We start from the raw sequence: 26,353 nt of genomic DNA, 5'->3' as shown, positions 1-26,353 counted from the left end.
ATTATCAAATATGATCTGTAATCGTAATATCACTGTAAACATTTACAGAAAAATTGACAATTCCCTTTCTGAAGCTATTATTTTTAAGATTCTTATTTTTGTCCATTTTAAGCAAATCGGCAGTATTTCATTATTATTATTATTTTTTTCTAGTCATTAGTGCTTCATCATTGAACAAAATGCATGAGACCATGAAAAGCCTGTCCCAAGAGCCGGAGTAAAACGTTAAAAGTGTGTAAGTTGCAAATCTCATGTCATTAATATGCTCCGCGCGGCGTCTGTGCAAATGTAAATGCATCTGATCGGAGTTACCCCTTTGCACTCCTTCATTCATCTTAATAAAACTATTGACCCTTTAATGGCTATGCTCATGCGCTAAACCATTAGGCCACATGGCAGGAGCTTTAAATATTAAGCAGGCTTTGTAAGATTTGATAAAATGTTTAGTAAATGGCAAAAGGCAAAATTGGCTCTTGCAATTTTCTGACCTCACGTTATAAATGATGCATAGTCTTACGGGACAAAATGCTGTTTTCAGCAGTCTGCCAGATCTGGCATTTGACTATGGCTCGCTATAATTCAAAATGGCAGAATTGTGCAGCCTTATTAAGCCATCTGCTTTGTCTTCCATCATGAGTCAGATCATGTGCAGTCATAAATGTCTTCCAATACAATGTCTGTGCAGTGATGTCTGTGTATAGAAAAAGTTGAAAACTACTTTAAAAAAAAAAAAGTTAACCATATTCTGCACAAAAAGGCCAGTAATTGTTTTTAATCAAATCTGTCCACACGACCATGATAGCACTGACCAAGTTTTTCAAGCTTTTTGGACCTCACTTTTCACATAATACATTTAATTTGGTCTTCATTTTATTAATATACATTCTTTTTTCCTACCCTACATTTAAATACTCAAGTAGGTTTCTTTGGCTGAATGATCCTAGCAAAAAAAACCTTTTCATCTCCAAGGGCTCAGAAGGTCAAAGAAGCATCCAATAAGCCCCTTTCTTGTATTTCCTTGCCCTAAAGGTTGTAACAAACTGCACCTTTGTTGGACGGGGCCTCTCTTGATCCATGGCTGTGGGGACTGTGAAGGGTTCAGACCTCCGAGCCCCTGTCAGCCTTTAAATGGGCTCTGCTTTATTTCACCCTTTGACCTCACTCCAGAAAAGAAGCCGTGCAGGAGAAACAGAGATATGTGATACATCAAGTCACTGGCGAAACTCCAGAACAGCGAGAGGAGGCGCCCAGAACTGCGGAGTCGGCAAAAATGAAGGAGCTTTTTGTTTGGCCTGCTTCAGCACGGCTTTTACCTGAGACATACACCGCGAAGTCTGAGTCACAGCAGCTTACATTAATATGAATTATAAGAAACCTCTTCCATCTTTTCCGATATGTGTTGCTGCTATTGATTTTTTTTCCTGCAATGTAGGCTATAACAGTAAAGAAATAAAAGCTGTCACTATTCAATGTGTTGCTAGTAAACAAATCTGTGACGGCAAATAACACTCCTCAACAATACAGGGATCGTTGCTGAATACTATTCCAACCTAATGTATTTTTTTCCTTGTTTCAGCATAAACGGAACATCTTTCTGAACCTAGAGAATAGATACATACTTAAGTTCCATATTTCAATGATTGTCACATGAGGATTTTATAATTTTCCATCCATTTTCCTGTAGAAAAAGGATCGCCTGCCTGGTGAACAGCTCTTCATTTTAAAGACCTACATCACAAAAAGAGGCTGAATTATCCAGGGACCAGGCCAGAGGCATTCATCAATGTGAGGCTCTCCTCCATAAAGCGAGAGGGAAAAAAATTCAACCTACTGTACAATTTTTAACTATTTTATTCATACAATGCACTAATATTGCACTAAAATTATATTTGATGAATTGGTTTGAATGCTAAGAATTGTGTGTATAAATATAATGATCAGATCCGAGTAAATGGAAGTTAATTAAATTCATAAACATTACCCAAGGCTGCTCTCTAACTGGATACTGACACTTTTGTGGGAAACAAAGTTGATGTAATGATCTGATTGGACAGTTAATTATGTGGACCTTCTTACTTTTCATGTTCCTTAGATGTAGGGAGATTGGGAGTCATACCATGTAAATTAAAAACAGGGTTCTTTCTTCGCAAAAGGCTTAGCGCTTAACCACAACTTTCTTGTTGATACATTTGCTGATGAAATGTTATTGTTGGGGGGGGTCAGGTTGACAGAAAATTGGAACTTACATGGTGACACAATCAGTAGCTGTCCTTCCTCCCCCAGTATATTCATCATGTGATTCATGTCTATTTTGTAGACCCGTTTATACCATTTTTTTCTTTTCTATTTATTTTTTTTACACTGAGGCAAGGAAAAACTGTGTAATCGTGTTCCTTCCATCTCATTCTCTGTGAGTTAATATGCTGCCTTTTTTTTCTCGTTTTTTTTTCTGGAATTCTTTAAAATGCCACGGATCATATGATAATATCTTATGGATTTCCATGGCTGTCTCGGCGAACGAAGGGAATTGATTGACTTGGAGTTGTGTTGCATAGCTAATCAATCTAGCCCAAGCCGCAGTGCATGTATGGAGACAAGGAGAGGGTGCCTCACATTGTATGGAGCCCACGTCAGTCAGTGCTTGACCTTGGCAGCTAGGCCTCAGCTCTCCACTATGGCTCCGAAAGGCTAGATAAAGGGCTTGGGTGCTCAATATCGAAGGCTGGTGCTTTCAAGCCAAGGGTCACGGGGTCGGCATTAATGCTCACGAGTATTAATGAGTGACCTTTTGGAAAATGGTGTGAGTACTCAAGTGTGTGTGTGTGTGTGTATGTGTATGGGTGCATGTGGGGAGGGGAGAGGATGGGGGTGGGGAGCATAAAGGCAGAGAGAATAGAGCGGCAGACCTGTTTCACCAAGATAACGCCAATGCCCATGAAAATGCATCCATCACCAGGCTACCGAAGCCACAGCCTCTCATTGTACGCCCATCCGCGCAGCTCTGTTGACTGAGTAGCAAGGAGACGCGCAATCTGTGGAGGTGGAGACGAGTGGCGGGGGGTTTAAGGGGGGGCGGAAGGGGGTGTGGGAGGGGGTCGCCCAAGGCAGGCCACAGGGATGCAGCATTGCTTATTCAACAGGGAGCCGATCTCTTAGAAGATAGGGGCCCTCCAATCTTTTTTTCCATGGGTTCCGACAATCGGCAGCCATTGCATAGGAGATTTCTAATTTAGCTAGCGCGCGGCACTGAGGCCTGAGTGACAGACGGCCACGGATGAGCCATGTGTTGAGGCAGGGCTGCACTGATGGGGGAGGGCTATACTTATGTGATCAAAGAGGTGAGGGATGTAGACACTGCACATGGTATGGGTTTCCAGCTCTTAGGCTGAGCGAATAATGACTATCATGTGCCGGCAACATGCTGTGTTTGTTGTTTCTGTGATCTCCTGCTTGAATGTCACCTTTGGAAAGAAGATGTGGAGAAAGCCAAAAAATCGTGGCATTCTAAAAAAAATAAATAAATAAAATTCCAATTACTGCATTTTTGCTTTTGATATTTCACCATAAAAGGAGCATGCACACATTAAGTATTTGTAATGAAAGCATATTTAATATTGAAGTTTTTCTGCTGGTCTTTTTCCAGGTGGACAGTTCTTCACTTTAAAGCAAACATCACAGAAAGGCTGAACTGTTCAAGGAAAAGTCATTTTTTCTTATGTAGTTGTAGTCCAAAAAGGCCTTGGAAGTGACTAACTTGGTATTTGGGACTAACAGAAGAAATTAAACTTTTAAAGATTTGTGAATAAAATATACAGATGGAAAAGATTTTATTAAGATTTATGTAAAACACAAATTAGCACTGCTCTTGATTGTCATGATCCATAGTGGTAGGTAAGATTTGCAGTAGCACATGGGTTGCATCCAGGTTTTTTCTGAATTTTCTGCGCAATTTTTTCCCCCAAATCCCATAAGATGCGTTTCTAAACTTTAACCAAAAGGGGAGGAGCCCACAGGGATGACTGACATCTCTTATGCACCCTACTTTTGACATTCTGGACCATTTAAACCCAGGTGTCACTCAGCTTCCCGTCTCCTCCATTCTCTATGCTCATAACAGCCCTTGTCCACAGGGGATGTCAGTGAACATCACAAACATGATCTCCCTCAGGACCATTACCAAGTCGAATATGCATGTTATTGCCAATAGTGAGTGTGACACAACATTTTATCTAGTGGAAAAAATGTTTATATAGAATGTATCTCTATATTCATATATTTTGAGTCTATATCTATATACAGTCGGTTCACGGTTTGTGTGTGCTTTATCACAAATACACATAAATGAATTCAAGCATTATTGAGTGTATTTCTGAGCCTGATTGCTTAAAGGATGGTAAGTAAGTACGCTGGATCTGTTAGCCCCCCACTCACACACAGCCACACACACACACACACACACACACACACACTCCCCAGTCCATCATATGCTTTCTGTCCATCCTAAAGACAGATGCACCATGTGTGCTTCAAAGTGGAGTAACGTATACATTATTCATACCAAGCCACAAAAGGCGCTCATTAAACAGTACATGCCACATGGAGAAGACAGGGACATATTACAGTGTTTCCCCTCCACAAACATCTCGCTACGTTAATAGGGTGTGATGGGTTCCGACTTGGGGAGTCCTGCTTTTTTTTGTGGAGAGATGGGTTAATGCAAAATTCATAAATGTGGGGATGAGAGTAAAAATAAGCAATGTTTGTAACTCTGTGGCCACTGTTTATGTGATGTTTACTACTTAAATTTCTGTAAATACTGTTAAAAAGGTTCATGTCTCATCATTGTTTTGCAAATGTACAGTTTACTTAAAGACAACTATGCAAGCACTCCAAAAATATGACACTGCTCAAAAAATAAAGGGAACAAACAACATAATGTAACTCCAAGTCAATCACACTTCTGTGAAGTCAAACTGTTCACAAGCAGCACTGATTGAGAATCAATTTCACTTGCTGTTGTCCAAATGGAATAGACATCAGGTGGAAATTTAGGCAATTAGCATGACGTCCCCAATAAAGGCGTGGTTCTGTAGGAGGTGACCACAGACCACTTCTCAGTTCCTATGCTTTCTGGCTGATGTTTGGGCCACTTTTGAATGCTGACCGTGCTTTCACTCTAGTGGTAGCAGGAGTCTACAACCCACACAAGTGGCTCAGGTAGTGCAGCTCATCCAGCATGGCACATCAATGCGAGCTGTGGCAAGAAGGTTTGCTGTGTCTGACAATGTAGTATCCAGAGCATTGAAGCAGTACCAGGAGACAGGCCAGTAGCAGGATGCTACCTCTGTCTTTGTACAAGGAGGAATAGGACAAGCACATTCAGAGCCCTGAAGAATGAGCTCCAGCAGGCCACAAATGTGCATGTGCCTGCTCAAACAATCAGAAACCATGAGGGTGGTATGGGGGCTCAAGATCCACAGGTGGGAGTTGTGCTTACAGCCCAACACCATGCAGCATGTTTGGCATCTGCCAGAGAACACAAAGACTGACAAATTTGCCAGTCTGTGCTCTTCACAGATGAAAGCAGGTTCACACTGAGCACATGTGACAGATTTGACGTGACGTGGGTCTGGGGACGCTGTGGAGAACGTTCATTCTCAAGTATGACTGGTTTGGCAGTGGGTGAGTAATGGGTCATTTCTTTGGGGGGCTGCACAGCCCTCAATGCGCTCGCCAGAGGTAGCCTGACCACCATTAGGTACCAAGATGCTTTTGCTCAGCGGCACCTCAGTGGCACCTTGGCGGTTACGGGTCCGCTTCCTTACCTGCTAGGCCACCATTTCCCTTGGTGCAGTCGGCCCTGGGTTCCTCCGGATGCAAGACAATGCTAGACCTCATGGGGCTGGAGTGTGTCTGCATTTCCTGCAAGACGAAGGCATTGATGCTATGGACTGGCCCAACCATTCCCCAGACCTGAATCGAATTGAGCACATCTGGGATGTCATGTCTCCCTCCATCCACCAATTCCATGTTACACCACAGACTGTCCAAGAATTGGTGGATGCTTTTGTCCAGGTCTGGAGACCCTCAGGAGACCATCCGTCAACTCATCAAGAGCATGTCCAGGCGTTGTAGGGAGGTCATACAGGCACGTGGAGGCCTGTAGTGTGTTTTTCCACTTTCATTTTGAGTGTAACTCCATATCTAGACTTCCATGGGTTGATACAGTTGATTTCCATCGATAATTTTTGTGTGCTTTTGTTGTCAGAACATTAAACTAAGAATATTTCATTCATTCAGATCTAGGATGTCTTATTTCTGTGCATATTTTTTGAGCAGGGTAAATACTTTAAGACATTTTGAAGAAAAATAACCTAGGTCGAAACCGTCAAGGTGTCACTGAGGTGCCACTGAGCAAAAGCACCATCCCCACACACTGCTCCCCGGGCGCTTGTCATGGCTGCCCACTGCTCACTCAGGGTGAAGGGTTAAATGCAGAGGACAAATTTCACTGTGTGCACCGTGTGCTGTGCTGCTGTGTATCACATGTGACAATCACTTCACTTCTACTTCACTGTGTACGTCTGGAACCTCATATAATCTTTTGATGCACATGTGTGCTACTAGAAAGTTGCCCTCTGGGTAAATCATAAATGTTTCCATCCCCCCTGTACCGGATAGAAGAAGAGTGTTCATTTTTTTAACAATAAAACATTTAGACCTCCTGTACAGTCCATAAAAGCTGGGGCTGCCAGGTACTGTAAACTGATGGGACTAACAGAGGCTGTAAGCACACACACACACACACACACACACACACACACACACACACACACACACGCACACATTTAGGAGGCAACTAAGCTGTCATTACACACCAAGCCGCTCTCGATGCTGCTACCCCAAGGTCTCCTCCATCTCATAAATATATAATTACCTGACCGCCGATGATTTCTGTTTTCATCAGCTGTCAGAGATGACCTGAATTCCCCGTTAACTGTTTGACCCAAATTCTGCCGTCAGATATGTTAATCAGCGCTTACATAACCGCTCGCCCCCCCATTTCCAGGGCCATGCGCATCTGGTACTGAAAATAGCACCTGCCGTTGATTTTGTTGGAAGGCCGAGAAGTCGTTTTCAGCCTTTAGTTATCTGCAAGCGAGCGGCAGACGGCACCCTGGCCGCCTCTTTTTAATGTTTAACTTGGCAGGGGAGGCTGGATTACAGGGGAAAACTGGTTGTACCATGAAAGCTTTGTCCTCTGTGTGTATGGGAACAAGAAAAACAGGAGCTGTTATTAAGCACGACTGTGCAGGTGGGGTGCATAAACTCTCAGCGGTGATTATTAATGAATAGCGCGCGTCCGCAGTGGCTGTTATAGTATTAGAAGTGCAGCTTCAGTCCTTTCTAAGTGATGCTCCTGTGAGGCTTTTTTCCCTTTGTGATCTAATTGAACGCTTGGTTTATCAGGAGGAAACGTATCTGGACAGGTCTGCATAAATGTCTCCTGGTTCCTGATGCAAGGGCTAGAGAAATTCTTGGGCGATGTTTTAGTCAGATAAACTTGAATCTGTAACAATAGCAGTAGTTACAATTTTATTTTATTAAATTAGTGCTTAGTATTGTTTGTCACTGTATCTAGGTTATAGGCATCGTGGCTGGAAGGAAAAAAAAGAATGCATTCATAGAATTCATAGGGGATTTATTAAGCACTCATGTTGACACACAAGACATGGTAAAAGCCCAATGACCAGATGACGACAAGACACAGAAGGAGTACAGTCATACTTTACAAAAAAGGCGAACACAATCAGGAAACCAGGGACACGCACAATGAATTGGAGGAACCCGAAAATATGACCCTAAACTAAATGATATGAGATTAAATGAGTATACAGAACCCTATTTTACTACAACCACCAAACCACCAGGACATGAAACGTGGTGCTATTGGCACCAACTTGTAATAGAGATATTTAACCACTTGGGAGCTGTCTCCTAATACAATATTTCTTATCTGTCTATGACTAGCTGTGCTCTAACTGTGACTGAAAAGCTAAATTTAAATTGTTGGCTAATTGGATGTGCTGGTGGGGAAGTCTTATGCCTTGCACCTTTTAATGTAATTGTGTGTAACGTGATGAATTTACTCGTAATAGAAAGGTGTTTGAATCATTGCAATCTGTGTTGTCCTGCTGTTTAAAACCGTCTGCAGTGGTTATTGTTATTCAATATTGATCCAGTGGTTGGTGTCTCTTAAATGATGTCCCTGACTAAACTGCAGTGAAAATCATGACCAGACCACTTACACAAGATATTTCTGAGCTTAAATTAATTATTGCTATTAAAATGGTGGTAAAATGGTGGTTTAAGGTATGGTTCGAACCCTTTTGAGTGTCCATGCTTATCTGTGTTCAAATTATCCTTAAATTGCCACAAAGCCAATTCCCATCAGCCCAAGTCTGAAGCAGATGACCGAGAATGGAAACGCCGACCTTCTGATAAGACACAAACAGAGGAGCAACATGTACTTGACTGGAGCTATGTTAGATAACATTATCTAATTAGCCATGACTAATTATAACAAATACTAGCCTGAGTCTCTCCGAGCCGACGTGTCCTCCAGGACATTCTTCCTGTTCTGCTTGCATGTGATTAAAAAAAAAATATATATATATATATATATAAAACGTCTATTCTTCCCGTCTATTCTTTGCATAAACAGTGCCTGCAGACAGAATGCACTGTGATCAAAGGGACAAATCTATCCAGGAGCAATCAGGTTGCTAAGCTAGCCGGGGCTGTTGACAACTGCTGGCTCTTTGATCAGAAATACATCATCTTCACCAGGCTGCCTGGCTTTGTCTGTGGCCAGGAAATGGAGGAAGTGAAAGCTCCCACTTGGTTGCCTTCCTTGCTGCTCCTCTTGTCAGGGAAGATGAAAGCTACCCCAATTACAAGTGAAAATACCCCGCACTAAAATCACCGTTCTCCGGAGCAGCCATATCTCTATATTATCTCGGAAAAATGCCATAATGCCGAGGCAGAATCTCCTCACGCTTTTTTTCTTCCCTGAAATTGGCCGCTGGTTGAAACGCTGTTGTTTGTCAGAGCGCACGGCGTGAAATCAACCTACTGTGAACCCTGCCTGCAATTTAAGAGCTGTGCTTTACTAACCTAAGCAAATTGGAGCAGTTTTCTGTAAATATTACACTTACCTGAAGCCCCAGGGGAAAAGTCGTTTGGATTTTGGAGTAGTGACAGGAGAGAGGCGAGCATTTTAAGAAAAGGGTACTTTTGCCACCTGCCATGTGAATCTAAAATCGCAATATCCATGTCTCAAAAGTCTGGTAAAATAATAATTTTAATTGATATATTTTACATATTGTATTTCACTAAAATATAAATTTAATGAGAATGTCATTTCAAAATAATTCACAATGAATTCATTCTAAATGCAAAAGCCAAGTTTTGGAAATATGCTCAGACGAATGACAGAGGAGATGATCAGGTCTTGTCATTTATTTATTTAAATATATATAAATAAAAAAATATCCTGCAGTCTGGAAATACAATACAGTGCAAATTGGTTTTCAGCCATATGTCTCCATTTTCAAAAAAGATGCATCATCTGAATTGGCCCTAAAACTCTTTCACTCTGTTTTTTTATGTTTGGACTGTCTCTGGCTAGAAGGAATTTCACATCCATGTCACATGTCAGACCCCTCGCAGCAACTAAACAAGATGAAGCTGTGTTAATTGTGTTAATTTATTTTCATCAAAAATTAACATATTCATTTTGCACTTTATGATGAGTAGGCCTAACAACCCTTCCTGACTGGTTCCTTGGGCATGACTTTTCGTTTCTGTGTCTTTATTTCCTTTGGTTGTAGTGAACACTGAACAGATGACATCAGTCCACCCCACACTTCCAGCAGTCTTTCAGACGCTCCGCTTGACACGCACTTGGGGCAGAGAGCTATTTAAGTGTCATCTCGGCCTCAAGTAACTGCTGGCTTTGTCTGACTTCAAGATGGTTGCACTTGTCAGTCAAATATTGCTCCCTGCTATTGCACATCTGTCAAGTGTCACCTGTTGGTGCTTCGACCAGTGGGGTGTGCCTTGAGCAGCCAGCCATTAAGGTGAACCGAATGGAGTCTGCATTGTTCAGCGAGGAAGGCGATGTGACTGAACCGGAGTAGTCCCAACATTGACTCGATGCTGCAGCAGGTCAGCTTTATTTATTTAGTTATTTCATGCAAATGAAGTGTTTGCCCATGGTCATGCCTTTTATATGCATGAAGCTGAATTGACCTGACTGACAACGTGTGTTCTGCAAAAAGGAATCAGACGGAATGGCAAATGGGATTTAGCCTGGTCGATGCTCCTCCTGCATTTACTCTCCTGGACCACTGTTGATTATTCTGGGCCACCATCAAGGCATTTTTTTTATCTTTCATTCACCTTCTCTTTTGTTCTGTAAGAAAAATATATTTTCTTTTGTTGTTTAATTGATCAGTCATACTAGTATTTTGGAACATGTTACTTGAATTTTTTATGATTCAAAGAAAAATGACTTCTGATTATCATTCTTTTCAGAATCCCAACTAACTTGACATACATATTTCAAAATTTTGTCTGCTTGGGGACATACTATGTAGACATGATTAATGAGTTATAGCAATTCAAATGCACTGTAAACAGAGTATAAATTCTTTTATTTTATGTTGCAATTTTAAAATAAACGTCAATGTCCTAAATATTTACATTGATATTCAGTCTTCAGTTATGTGCCATAACTGCATTCTCTGTAATAAAGGTACTCGTACAGTCTCCGTAGCATTGGCAGTTTAATATTGTAACACACCTCAGTGTTAAAAGCTTTGCAGTAAAGATTTAATCTGGGTCACTTTACTGCTCTTGCCCATCACTCTTCAGAATTTCAGAAGCTTGGGAATATAGTCAAGTATTAATGAAGAAAATGTCCCTTTAGGCTGTACCGTTTGTCAGATGAAGTTACATACATCCGGATGGAAAGGTAAGAATGAATCTTTCAGATCCCTTCTGGACGTGAAGCACACATCCTATAGCCGTTTTCTGAAAATAGACCACTGATTAAGATGTGAGTTGGCTCGGCAGAAACAAACACTGTGGATGTCATTTGAAGAGAAGGTAAGAAATTGTTCTGCATGTGCCAAACCCCCCAACCCTACTGCAATAGTACTTGGTATAAAGGTGTAGCACCGACTACGAAAGAACCCATTACGTTTTTGAAAGTGTTTGTTTTGTATCATTGAGACACACAGCACACACTGCCATGTGTAATCTGCATTTATCCCATCCCATCCCTCTTCTTTACTCGATAGGCCAGAAAATTACAAAACAAAACACCCAAAACTATTTACACACACCAAGACCCCTGAGTTTCTCACTCAGACCATGACTCTTCAACATCACTGGCACGAATCTGCCCTGTGACCCCACAGCAGGAATTCACAGGGCAGACTGTGGCCACGCCAGCCCACTGACCGCACACCATTCCCGTACCGTACTCACACCACACACATACCCTGACAGAAGAATGCGTGCCAGTGACAGAAGAACAAGACTGTGCAGGCACTCCTTTAAAGGAAAATGGGGAATAAGGAGGGGGCGTGGCCTGTACTCAGTGCCCTGGGAACGGTATGATCGTTACATTGATAGCATTTTTTGTTAACAGAACATAATTTTATGTCCAAAATGTAATGTGCATATAGTTAACTTTTTATGTGAAATAAACTTAAACTACACTCCGACTACATGTAGAGCAATGCAAATACAAATACCACAAAAGAGGCCAGCAACGTTAGACCCTGCAATCTTCATGAAAAGCCCTGTAGCCTTCACCACACATTTATTTATATTTATGCCTTTATCCAAAGCAACGTGCATTTGCATAGATTTGTAAAGAACTATAGACAATGAACTGTACACAATACATTTTTCAGAGAAGGAAAAAATATTTTTTTAGATTTAATCCGAAGATGAACATCCTGCTTATTTGGAAAAAATAATGCAATATATAAAGTGCTGGGCATAAATGAGTACACCCCACTACATTTATCAGAAAACCTTTAGTTTCCTTTCAGAATCAACATTTTCTGTGAGATACTATACTACAAAATACTCCCACAAATGTGGGCCATTGATTGCAAAAAGATTTGTTCATTTGCACACACAAAAAAGTGATTTTCCTAACAAATCCATTCAAGCCCATGTTGCAGAAATGAGTACACCCCAATTATAGTCTTAGGAGAAAAGCCACACTTAAGACTACAAAATTCGACTTAACAGGCATTCAACCACGGGTGAATCTAACAGGAGCACCTTCTGATGAGAAGGGTTGAAGAAAATCGCCATGCAAGTTCACTGCAGTTAGCTAAAGCAGTAGAAAGCCAAACTGGACCGTTTCCTTTGACACCATACGGCGCACACTGCAGAGGAATGGCATGCATGGGTATCGTCCACGAAGGAAGCCTCTTCTAAATCCCATGCACAAAAAGCATGCCTAGGATTTGCTAGGGCCCATGCTGATAGAGATTAAGACTACTGGAACCCAACTGATGGTTCCAAAACTGTATGGCGTCATAAAAAGGTGTGGATTTCAAAAGAAATGCATGGCGACTACAGTGAAACATGGTGGTGTCCTTATGTGGGTCTGCATGAGTGCTGCTGGTGTTGGGGAGCTGCATTGGTATCATGAACTCAACAATGTACTGCTCTATTCTGAAGGAGAAGATGCTGCCGTGCACTTGGTCGGCGTTCATTCTTCCAACACGACTATAATCCAAAACACACATCTAAAGCTACGTGCATTTCTGAAGAAGAACAGGATGAAGGTGATTGAATGGCCAAGTATGTCTCCTGATCTGAAACCAATTGATCACCTATGGGGAATTCTGAAGCGGCAAGTTGAGCATCACTCTCCATCAAGAATCTAGGCTCTAAAAGAGGTTATTCTTGAAGAACGGAATAATATAGATATTGCAATATGTCGCCAACTTCCATGCCTAGAAGACTTGGTGCTGTCCTTGAAAATCATGGTGGTCATACAAAATACTAGCTGTAGTAGTTTTTGTTGTGGGGTGTATTCATTTCCACCAATTTTGTTAAAGTTTTGTGATGTTATTAAGTTATATTATTAACCTTAATTTCATGTAATGGAGTTAAACAAGTGTTCAATAAAACCCAGCCTTGTGAAATTTCTGGAAATTGTTCTTTTGTTCATTGAGCTATTGATTAAACTCATACTTTTTAAAGGGGACGTACTGATTTATACTGACCACTGTACATGTGTACAATACATGAGGCAGAAAATAATGCAAATGATTTGTATACAATTCATTCTCATTTTAGTTTTTAGCTGTTTATTTGAGTCAGAGGGAAATAAAGCAAGTATAAATAATACGATCCCGAAAGTCTCAGTATTAAAATGAAAAGAGTCTCATGCCACAGTGGTATTTTTGAGTCATCAATGTGCCTTTTCTTCTCTTTAATGTGTGCATGCATTTCCCAAACAGCTTTGGGCTGAGATGCTTTTGCCCATTTGGAGATTTCATTTGGATGTGGAGTGAAAAAAAAATCATTCCCAGACAATTAAAAGCCATTGATAACATACAGAAGAAGCTCTGTGGATGTGCCAATGCAATTCTGGCTCCTGTTGGTTTATGGCAGGGATTTGGCTTGCCCTGGGAAAGCACTGGAGGTGGATTTGGAGATTTTATGGTCCCAATGTCTTGCTGAGATTTAAATAAGCCTAAAGATTACTTGAGGGCCTCTGAATGCAAATTTGGGCAAGTGCGCAAAGCTCTTCCTGTAAAGCCCAGCCTTATCGTTTGCCTCACAGATTAGAACCTGTCTGGGACAAGATATTGGCGGTAGCCCCCAAACCGGCCCCGTCCCAATCAGCTGCAGGCCAGAGGCCTCGCCGACAAGAGCCCAGTTGGGGGGTGGGTGGGTGCTAGTGTGCATGCTCATGCCAAGGTCAGCTGTGGCTTTGATCACAATAAACAGCAGGTATCTTGAGGCATGCATCTGTTTGTATGTTTGTAGTGTGTATGCGTGTGTGTGTGTGTATCTGTGCAATGATTTATTTGTATTGTGTGCCTGTTGGACAGACACGTTCATAAACCAACATGCTTCTATTTAATCACTGGGGAAAACACTGATGGAGCTACCAGGAGATGAAATGAATTACGATGGGGGAAAACAGGGAAGTTTATAAGGTGAGCGCTGCGGCCATAGCAGATGTGTGAATCAGCTTTAAAAAATTGGCTGTGATGACAATCCAAGGCCTTGGAGCAGTGTGTTATAGTCCAAATATTTTAAAAAAAGGTCTTGGCTCATGAAAGCATGTATGCTTGACTGGCAGCAATTCACAACTTAATGATTCCAAAAGACTGTTATGAGCTTTTTCCTGAGCCAGAGCACCGGTGACCCTGCTGAATCAATGGGCTGAATAGGTCTGGACTCCAGACGGCTTTATCTGCAGTGCTAAGGCCATGCTTTATCTGTAAATCTTCCCTTTATCAGAAACAAAGGCACACTGCAAGTGGAAAACATAAGCATGGCGTCCTGCACTTGGATGAGTCTGCGGGGCAAGACAAACCTTTTCGTGACACGGAACATGGCTTCAGAAGCTGGTGACGATGCACTGTGTAGAGCTGTTCAATACTGGGAGGTTGCCAAATTGTGCTCCCTAAGGCATGGATGCTGCTGTCCATTCTGACTTTCAATTATTGTCAGTATTCCAGATGAAAAGCTGCACAATGGTGGGGTCAGCTAGTAATTTTCAATGCATTCAAGCAAATAAGAAATAATGCTGACAAGTCAATAATCGGCGCTTGTGTTTCTCAGTATTGGATCTTAGCTTATTGGACATTTGGGGCAGCACCATTAGCCTAAAGGAGAGTCCTGGGCAGAAGACTGTTAAGTAGTTTCTTTAACATGTGCACCTCCCTGTGAAGGTGGTACAGCCACTGTGTTGTCCACTGCTACATGGTCAGTAGAAGCAGCTGCTCAATTAATACAACATAGGAGAGGATCAGATTTGCTGGGGCATTAATGAAAGCCTTGGTTGAAACCAAAGAAAATGTGTGTTGTGTTGAAAGGTATTGGATGGTTGGTATAATGTTGTTGCTTTTAGTGGCCTGTTTAAATTTTAGTTTACTCTTTGCATCAAACTGTCATTTTAGTTATTAGTTATTATTAGTCTTAGTCAAGTGTCACGCCGGCGAGCTGACGGGGGAAGGAAGCGCAGAGGCAGGACATTCTGGGGTTTTATTAACAAACAATAAAGGAACTGTTTTTCGGTGGCCGAAAAACAGTGAAACAATGGGGAGAAAAAACGAGCCCACAGGTGTGTGGTGGTTGCCAGAACTTAAAATACATACACCGTTGGCAAGTCAATTTCATGAAAATGTCGCCTCGGCAGAAGGGGCGGAGTTACAGTCTTTTATAGGCGGTCAGAATTGGCTTCAGCTGTCACGATCACCTGGAGCCAATCCTGACATCAAGTTTCCGTCGACTAAAGGTCTGAGCATTTTAGTCATAGTTTAGTCAGAATTATCCATAAATTTTTTGGTCTAGTTTTAGTCACCGAAAATGTAAGATGGGGTGTCGCAGGACCATGCTTTTGTTTTGCATAGCAGCCGTCTGCAAGAAGAAATGTGACATTCCTGTGCCAATTGTTGTGCATGAAGATTCAACACCTCTGTTTTACATGCCTTTTGTCGGACGGCCTTTTGTCGGCCTCCCCCGAGCCAAACATGTGAGGTGTCGGCCGTCAGGACCGCCCACTCTCTTTGTCTTCCCCAGATGGGAGGCACCAGGGGCGTGACATCAGAAACAACAGGTTCTTATTGGTCTGTGACAACTACCTGTAGGCCAGGGGTATAAAGGTCTGTTCACATGTGGGGAAGGGACTTTTCTTTCCTAGCTGTCTTTCCATCAAAACCGGATCTTCTGGTTTTCGAGTCTGCCCTATCCTCTCATTTTTTCTCATGGCTTCTCTTCTCTCTCATTCTCTCTTTACTCTTTGTTCTCCTTTTTGTTTTCTCTGTAACATTGGTACCTTTTTACAAACAATATTCACGTGTAACTGCAATAATTATTTACCGGTGTTAATACATTAGAAACTGTTGATTTTTTAATCACTATTGTGCCATGCCAGGTGCTTTTGTGCTTTTTTGTGGAGGGAGAAAGAGTTTTCTACACTCTGTTCTCTCACCCCACCACAGTCTTTTTACAAAAACTCATGACATTTTAGTCTAATTTTAGTTCAAATTTTTTTTTGTCTTTTTTTAGTAATGCAATTTTACATAACCCAGTAAATATAGTACAGACATATATAACAGACATCTTTTAATCTAACCCATTCATAATTAGAAAAAGGTTATTTTATTATTATAATTATTGTTACCTTATAGACTCAAGAATACACTACATCCATCACAGACACAAAAAAAGCTTTGCTTTTTTCCATGTTTTTTAACAACAACAACAAAATTTATTTCTTAGGGGATGGTTGTAGCCTAGTGGGTAACACACTATGAACCAGAAGACTATGAACCAGAAGACTACAAAGTCACAGGTTCAAATTCCACTTATCACCATTGTATCCCTGAGCACCTAACCCTAAGTTGCTCCAGGGGGGGACTGTCCCTGTAACTACTGATTGTAAGTCGCTCAGGATAAGAGCGTCTGACAAATGCCATAAATGTAAATGTAAATGTTATATAGCCCATAATCACATACCGTATGTCTCAATCAATGGCCAAACACACATTCTGTTTCTTTTACACTTCATTTTAAAGAAATTGCCTCCAATTGCTTCGTCCATTTCTTCCTATCAGTCAGAAGTATCCTGAAATCGGACGAATTCCGCGATTGCATATTGCGGAAATTACGTCATCTGTTTGACTGAATGGAAGTTACAGGAAATAGAAACTGTCATGTAATAATACAATTAAATGAGAGGAAATAACATTTCATCTCATTTTTGTCAACAAAAATGAAGAGACATTTTATAGTCTTTGTCTTGTAAACCATATATATATATATTTTTTTTTTATACGTCAACAATGTTACATGATATCATCACATGACCAGAATTTATGTCTATTCTCGTCTTCATCATGTCAAAAAGGCTTGTTGATGAAAACAAAATTAATGGTTTACATCTTTGAACCTTACCCTTATCCCTCCTAAAAATTGCTCATGTTATTCGAAAGATGAAAAGCAACACGTAAACCCCACACTGGTCTTACACTGGATTTGAACACTGGTAAAGCAACATTTAGGAATTTGGAAACACCACATGCTGAATAACTGGGCCCCGGCTGTACTAAGCAATCTGACACTGCCTGAGGGAAACACTGATGTGTTTTAGCAGCAGGACCACACAGACATGGGTGAATCAACTTATTAAAATTCCAGACTGTTAACAGCGGTTTTAATGCCCCACCCTCTTCTTATGTGTGAACCTCCCTCTCTGCACTCGTTCTCTCCTTGTACATCACATGAAGGTGATAAAGAGACACCAAAGGCCCATGGTGGGTTTTGTTCTTAGAGAGAGCTGAGAGCAGTTGTGCAATGTTGATGTAAAATTCAACATCATTCATGCTCACTACCAGAATGAAATAGGCCAAACTGGATCTACCAGAGTACTGCAAAATATTTTGCATTGGTTTTGGCATTTACTTGATGGTTGTTTTAATTCCTCCAAGTCGCATCTAATTTCATTCAGTGAATTAAGAATTTGCTATGTCAAAACAATCCGAATATTTCCATGACGCCAACGGTTGAACTTTCCTTATTTCTTTATCTTTATCAAACGTGAAATGGGAGAAATTCAACATTATAATTCACTTGTCATGATTAATGCACAAGTTTAATTTGGTTTCTTAACATATATAGACCTTCACCTGCAAACAATCATTATGAACTCCATTGACAAAAAGAAGCATAATTTGTTCCAGGAAACAGAACCATTTTAATACAATTTCATTTTTTTCAATACACTGAAGAACTCCATACCTTTGTTTTTGTTGACATATACTTATGTTTTCCATTTACATTGCTGCATAATTTGCAAACCCACCTCTACATGATGAACAACATGTGGAATTCTATAGGGGTGGAGAGTGCTGCTGGAGAATAAAAAATAAAAAAAATATTCTTCCCAGAATTCTGTTGGGCTCATTTGCTACTTACAATGATCCTTGTAGAAATGTGTGGTTTTGCACGTAGAACCCATTTGTCAAAATCAATTAGCTCAGGGTCTAGTTTTACTGCAGCTTTAGGAACATGCACTTGCACTCCTCTGCTTCCTCTGTAGCACCCTGCGTTCCACAGATGATTTGTGGGGAGCAGTTAGCCACCATGGGCCCAGAATTTACAGCGGTATCACTGAAAGGAACATTTCATTCGCCGAGTGTTCCATGCAAACATTATGAGTGGGATTTGTATTGAATTAAGGCCTCTTTTGTTGAGCACAGCTTTGTTCTGATTTGCATACATTAGCCAGCTAATTGTGCATCACGAACATAAAGCTCGACCCACATCCAGAACACGGTGCACACTGCAGAATTTTAATGCAAGCCAGGCAACGTGGAGTTGCGAAACATGTCCGTCACCGGCAGGATGCTTAACACAGGCTAAATCACAAAAGCTGTGTGCAAAGTGAGTTTCGGGGTATTCGGCACCAGCCAGTTCTGTTATTTATTAAGGAATTATTTTTCTTGTCGAGCATTGCGTGTTTTCTCTCGCTCGCTCTCCTCTTTTTTTTTTTTTTTTTAATCAGCAAAACAGTGTATCGTTTGATCCAGAGAAGTAACAAGCTTAAAATCGTTCCTGTTTGCTCAAGCCATTACCTGGACCACAAATTCAATTAACGCATTCTTGAACCGGGCAGCCTTGACATGCGCTGGGGGAACATGGGAAGTAATGAGGGCAGTTTCGTTCACTGACCTCCGGGGCACACACATGCAGCCTAGTTAGCTGACGGAACAAAACATTTCGGGGCCCGGCGCACTGCGGGCCGCAAGCGTCGGCTCGGAAGGGGGCGAGGAGCGGCATCAACATCACGCCGTGACCCCGGGAAGTCAGCAAAACAAAACGGATAAATGGAGTCAAATATTCGAGGCCGCAGCTGTCCAGTTCTACGAGGCCTGGGGACTCTGAGGGTGAATCTGCTGCTCACAGGGTGACGTCACCCTCGTGAGACACGCAGCTGCCTGCGGTGTGGTGCACATGTGATCGTTTATTTCCGCGCCATAAAAACCCGCCGAAATGTTTACTGCGCGAATAAGGTAGCGATGTTTGCGTAGGAACAATTACGCTTCGGAAATTTACAGTTGCGAGAGATCGTCCACTCCGTGGTTTATGGCTGTAATTCCCATATGTCGACAGACTGCTCTCAGCTGTACTAATGGATGCTTGTGCGTTGATAACCTCGCCACGCGGTAAACAAGACAGGGATGCTACGTCTTGAAATTTAACAGCGCGCCACGGCGCGTCCCTCCTTCGAGGAAAGGAATAAAAATGGATTCGCTCTTGGCGGAGATGAGTGGTCTGGTGCTCCCACCGCCGTAGCTCAGATGGTTGAGCTCAGGGGTGAATGAGCGATCGGCATTTAGGCCTCTGTCGAGCTGGCGTGATACGTCATGTCGCCGCTCACTGTTTCCCGCGCCAGTAAAAAGTCAGCTGAGGGACCGGACCCCCTCACTCCCGCCGATCCGCTTATGTTAATCCAGGCCCCGCAATGCCTCCCCAAATGTCAGCGGCGCGTCCGGGCCACATTTCAGGTCCCTCATAAAGGCACCCCCCCCCCCCCCCCCAATAATGACCGCCGCTCACCAGGCTGAATAACTCGCTCAAACCATTTCCTTCTGCACTCTGCTGGCCGATAATAAAATCTTACGAGGGAAGGGGAACTCGTCCGGGCCGCTAATCTAATGCGGAAAAGGAAAAAAAACCCCACAGAGCTATAGGCACCCGGCACGGATCTGTTCTTTCTTTCTCCCTCCTCTCAGATTATCAGTGTGCAGAGGGTCGAGCGAGCGAATTAATGGGCAGAAGATTTATTTGTTTGGTGTAATAAGGACTGTAAAACAGTAAGAGCTTTGTCGGCCTTTGCTGGGCCCCTGCCCTTAGGGTACAATCAAACGTTGCCAGTAAATCAATAGAGCTGGGAGAGGTTTTTATAACCAGAGTTTAACACCAGACTCTAAGTGTTCAGGTGGCAGGTCATTTGTTCATTATGCCGACTTATCGCAATAAACAAGGCTCCGCTCTGATTGGGCGGCGGGAGCGTCCTAACAAAGGGAAAAAATAATAATCTGCGATACACAAAAGTGAACCTAATAAGATGGTTCCATGGTGGAGGTGGTCAGAAACCTCAAGATTAAACACCGCAATTACCGACGGTCCTGAGACACTGGCCTTGGGATCGGTGGGTCGCCCGGGGCTCACCCTTCCTGTACTCTCGGAGCCCCGCTTTCTTCCCCATTGCTCCTCCATCTGCCTCCTCACGCCGCCAGTCTTCCCTTAACAAGAGCCATGTGTTCGGCAGCAGCTTCAGGAGAGCCGTGCAGCTTTTAATTGCCGGGAATGGGAACGATGCAGTCGAAGCAGAAGGCATCCTTGTTTGCGCCATCACAATTCCATTTGCACGTAGCTGGTGCGCTTATCCAGAATGACTTCTATTCATTATTTACAGGTTCAGTTTCTAAGAGAATCTCTGGGATGGATTTTAGCAGTGGGTGTAGGCTTTGATGCTTTCGAGGTTACCAATCCAGGTGATGGCGCACAATAAAGTTGCAACGTGTAAAACTTGATCCAGAACGATGCAGAACAACCTTCGTTACAACCTACTTAAACTCTCCCACACCACTCCATTGTTCCCTCCACTGACCTCCTGTAGCTCTGCTGCTTGCCCTCAAAGCCAAGGAAGGGTCAGCACCCTCCTACCTCAGATCTCTCATCGCTCCTCACTTTGCACCTCGATCTCTCTGATCCAACACTGCTGGACCACCACGGTACCAGCATCTCTCAAGGTACAAGGAAAGCGTTCATCTAGACTCTTCTCCATCTTAGCTCCTAGAACAGCTGAGTCACTAAAGATGATCACCAGCTAAGCAGCTCTTGCACGCGTTGCGGATGCTTTTGAAGCGAACGTGTATTTGAGTTTTTTCTGTTGCTGCTTCACTGTAGCCTGCCTGATGACATTTGCATTATGATCTTCGGAAAGCTCTCTTAATGTGTTCCAAGTATTTATGCTCTGATATCTTACTGTGAAAAAAAAAAAAAAAAAGCGAACCAGCTTTTACTTACTGACCTGATAATAACAGGGTCACGACACCAGGAGATCAGAATGCTACATCGCTGAAGATAAACTTGCTGCTGCAGCATCTCAACTCTTTGAGGTTGAGGATGCTGCTCACTGCCTACACTTTACAGTGGTTATAAATAAATACAAAAACTTCACAAACCAACTAGTGAAGACAAATTGAATATACTTGACAGCTTGTTCCATGTGCAATTTTGTAAAATAAGCATCACGTTTATATCCTAAACAAACAGCATGTACTTCACTTTTGACATTTGCTTCTCGTCCCTGTCAAAGCAGACAGCTCGCATCCCCGCCCTTCCTGAAAACCCTCTTGGTGCCTGCGGTATCATGGTAAAATGCTACGGTAGAATCAAATTGCTATAATCAACTTATAATTAGTGCTATAATCAACCTCTCCTTCATCTTGGTTTGAGAGCCTGCATCAATGCCTTCTTTCTATTGGCCGCAAATCAATAAGTCTCAATGCGCAGATGTCAAAAAATCAAGAAAGTTTAAGTTTGACCACAGAGGCTCGTGGAGTGTCGCTTTGTTGCATCGCTTGCTCAAAATATATATCTATGTATCGAGATATAGTTTAAAAATATTGCAGTATTATTTTTAGCCCATTTTGATCATCCCTTTTTATTTATTAAGACACTGGGGCTGTATTTTGAATGATTTAATCAAAAGATTTTCTTCATTTATATTAAATTCTAGTTGCAAACAGATGTCAGCACCAAGGACAGAATACATTTTTTACAAAAGATTGACAAGTGTCTTGGCTCTTGTCTCAGAGATTCTATTGGGAAATGACACAGCTTCTCTCTGAGTTTATAGAGATGGAAACAGTCTAGCAATTGACAATGATGTATTTAACAAAGGTCAGGCTTAATGGATGTACTTCGTCTGATATGAAAGAGCGTTGCCCTGAAACATTTATGAGGCGCCCCGCAAGATCTCATATTTTGCAGCAAATAAGTTTAAATGTGCATGCGCTGTCTGGCGGCTGCTTGTGCATATTTAGAAGAAGATTATGTTCCTGTTGAAGAGCATTTTTAGTCATTATAAGGTCTATTGGTGCATACAAAACCCACAGCAGCATCTCCAAACAGTGGCAAGAAATCTTATAAACTTTTTTTTTTATTTCATTTACTGGAAACAACCAGGAAACAATCATTTGTTCCAAATGTCACAACAATAATACCACATAGTGCATATATTTCTGTGTGGACTTTCTTACTTCAATAATGCAGCAGATTTCTGCTGCACTGGGCTTTTCTGCAATTTCTGCTCCCCAGAGTGCAATCTGGGTGGAATTTGATGATGAAAAGCACAGACAGTTTAATCCATTAAAGCCTAGTGGTAGCGAAGTGACCAGCAGTGCATACCAGGCTCAAATCGGAGAAAATAAACAGGAACTCATGCAGGGTAATGCTACCTTCAGTAAAGCATTCAGCCAAAACTGGCCTGTAAAATGTACCAATATGAAACACAGTCGAAGATGAAAATGTTGGCAGTGCACCATAAGGGAAAGATTTATTCATTTCCTGATGGATATTATATTGGTTCGGAGGAAGCGCTCTGATTGGACGAGTGCGTGCGGAAATTCCATGCTGTCAGCACGGCGTCTCTTTTCATATCATTCCACCTTATTTGCATTCTGTTATCACAGTGTGGAGCAATAAGCATCTGCCACTTACCTGACTGCTGACTAAACGATGTTCCTTAGCAGCAATACCAACAGGTGTACCATAAATTGACTTTTTAAAAAATTCACTCTTATTAGGACCTTATTGTCACAACAGACGTCATAAATAAATAAACATCAAAAACAAATGCTTTATATTTTGGGGCAGTGGTGGCCTAGCGGTTAAGGAAGCGGCCCTGTAATCAGAAGGTTGCCGATCCGAATCCCGATCCACCAAGGTGCACTGAGGTGCCACTAAGCAAAGCACCGTCCCCACACACTGCTCACCGGGCACCTGTCATGGCTGCCCACTGCTCACTCAGGGTGATGGGTTAAATGCAGAGGACAAATTTCACTGTGTGCACCGTGTGCTGTGCTGCTGTGTATCACAAGTGACAATCACTTCACTTCACTTAATATATATATACACACACACACACACAAACACACACGCACACACTCATATTTTTCTTTGTGATATTTTAATTTCTTGGCCAAACTGCATTGTTAGAACTGTGGAAACGATACACTTAAAAGAAACAGTGTAGCTTGCTGTAATATAATTTTAGCTCTAACACTTTGTCCCAAACTGGCTAAAACAATTGCCTTTTTACCATTTATTTCTGTTTATCAATTACACATTAATGTGAGGCAGTTCCTCAATAATCATATCAAACCCGTCAAGGCACATTTGGCAAGCAATCAAATGAAGACTGAAATTAATCAACAGATAAATGAATGACGCATCCAGCGAGCGGGAGGGGCAACTACCTTCAGATTCTTTTTTTAATCTTTTTTTTTTCTGTTTATTGTGCAGATTTCAATGTTCATTACTGTGTTTAACAAGCCTATCGTGTGAGACAAATGACACAGCTTTCAGATGCTACTGCGCCCATTGTCCAATATAGCAATGCTTACTCCGAGCAGAATACTTCCTGCCCCTCTATCATATATATTCGGAGAGAGCTTAGAAAACGTCAAAGGGCTCTCTCTTTTTTTTAAAGCTATCAGTTTGGAGAAGTGACCCATATACGGGTCAAAGGTGGAAAAAAAGATTTAAAATAATGAACTGTGGTTTCAGTTTTTACATCATAAAACCCAAACATGTTCACACTTTTATAACCACTGCAGATACATGCGAATATACTTAACAAGAACATTATGGTTTACCAGTCCTCCATTGATGAAAAAGAGAGCCAAGGTGATGGAAAACTCGAATGTTGTGTCCAAAGATGTACAGGGACTCAATTCAGCAGCACAAATGTGGCTGGATTCAATGTAAGGGGATTTTCATTTACACAATGCAGTAAAATGATGCTGATCTAAAAAGCACAATATAAAAAGCAATCCGACGACAGACCCCTTTTCATTTAATTTCATTCTTATCCATGAAAATACGCTACGAAATGGCTTTCTTAATCCAATTCATCTGAATCCCAGCCTGAATTGGCCCCTGTTACGAATTCCCTGTTTACCAATACTGTCAGTTAAAGCCAGATATAGTGGCGTAGAATGACAGCTTCACAGCGCCGGCTGTTGAGTGGCAGTGATTGAGTGTGACAGTCAACAGAAGCCCTGACAGTTATGTCCCTGTAAACGCGGGATGCGTTCATTTCCCCTTCATCCTGGCCTGTCGCTGCAATCACCATTTGTTCCTTACTGCAAGGCATGCAGAAGTATATGCTGCATATTGATGGTGCATTATTAACACAGAGTAATTAGAATACAATCGAACTTGACATTCATTTCACAACAAGATTTGAAATAAGTTTGTAATCTATGTCATGAGATGTGATATGACCGTTTGAATTTTCATATCAATATAGCCCCAATATATAGCCCGGATTTAGGTCTGTTTTAGCATTGCACACCAAGCAGGCAGACGCTCTTTATTGATCTTTCGCCCTCCAGTAAACCACTGCTGATTTCTCTCAGCTGAGTATTGAAGTTTATTTCTGAACCCCCAACCCACCCTCACACCGATTAGATTTTCTCTTATTAACACCTCATTACCAATTCAGATTGGTTCACATAGGACTGATGACACAAGTACAACAAAAGGAAACCTTGCTGTACATTTGTTGGACCGTGTCCAGCGGTCCGGGGAAAAACGGGCTCACAATCTATTTATTTATTTATTTAAATTCTGTGTGTGTGTCTGTGTGTGTCATCCCGATTCACACACACATCACTCAGAGTCGGCTTGGCAGTGCCCTGTCTTGCTCTTATTTGTTATGAGCGCGCCTCTGTGGCTGCCTCTCGGAGCTAATGACCGCGTGACTGACAGCTTGTGTCTCCGAACGCAGCGGGAGGCCCTCCTTCTGCAGCCTGGAGCGGGCGTCCCCTCCCAGCCCGGCCCCCCCACCCCGTTTCCTCAGCTGTCCCACCCCCACCCTCCAAGCCTCCCCATGACTGATGGCCGATGCAGTTTCTCCCGATGCGTCTCTCAGGTGACTCGTCCTGGCCCTCTCCCAGACGACGGGTCACTATGCTCAATAGGAGAAGCCACAAGCTCCCTGTGGCAGTCTGGGAAATAATGAGCTGGTGCGCCTCCCTTCCTTCTTTCCCCTGCATCAGCAGGATGGCAAAATAAGTGCAGCTGATAAAGGCCCGGTAAAGGTTATTTTTTTTAACAAGCACATGATGAATAATCTGCTACTTGTTCGTCGTAATGTGCTGCTGCTGCCGCTGAGAGTTGCGTTGCATTACGCTCACCCGTGTGATGCACGGTGCACCTTTGCACTCATGCATTCTGACACTTGAGCATCTTACGTGCCACACTTGCTTATGCAGTGGATGTGTTACGCTGATGAGAGCCTCCAGCGGTAATGGGGATCCTAACAGAGAAATGAGCATCTGAAGGGAAAACGAGGGGCAAAGGAACCTGGATGTCAGGGAAATTAATCCGGATTAAATATCACCGGCAAATTACAGCTCCGGACATCTTCTACTGCGCAATTAACGCAATAAAGGCCCGTGCGCTCCTGAAGGATAACCGGCGCAGGCTCCGTGGGTGGAACAACAGTTTGTCATTTTCCCTTTAACTCCCTCGGCCCGCTGCAGGTCCCGTAATTGCGCGCCTGAAAGGCCCTTTGTCTGGCCCGTGCAAATTAAATAATTGAATCCGAAGCGAAGTCCGGGGCTGCCGTGTCAAAGGGCAACGCTGCCAGCAGCTGAATTAAGTTTTGCGACTCTCACCTCCAAGGTCACGGCCTATTTGATTACGCGCTTCCATATGCCCCGGAACATGGACACTGGAGGTCCGCTGTTCCGAATGGCGCCTTCATTAAGTTAAG

The sequence above is a fragment of the Denticeps clupeoides genome, chromosome 1, assembly GCF_900700375.1.
Source record: "Denticeps clupeoides chromosome 1, fDenClu1.1, whole genome shotgun sequence".
NCBI lineage: Eukaryota > Metazoa > Chordata > Actinopteri > Clupeiformes > Denticipitidae > Denticeps > Denticeps clupeoides.
This window is presented reverse-complemented; position numbering follows the sequence as displayed.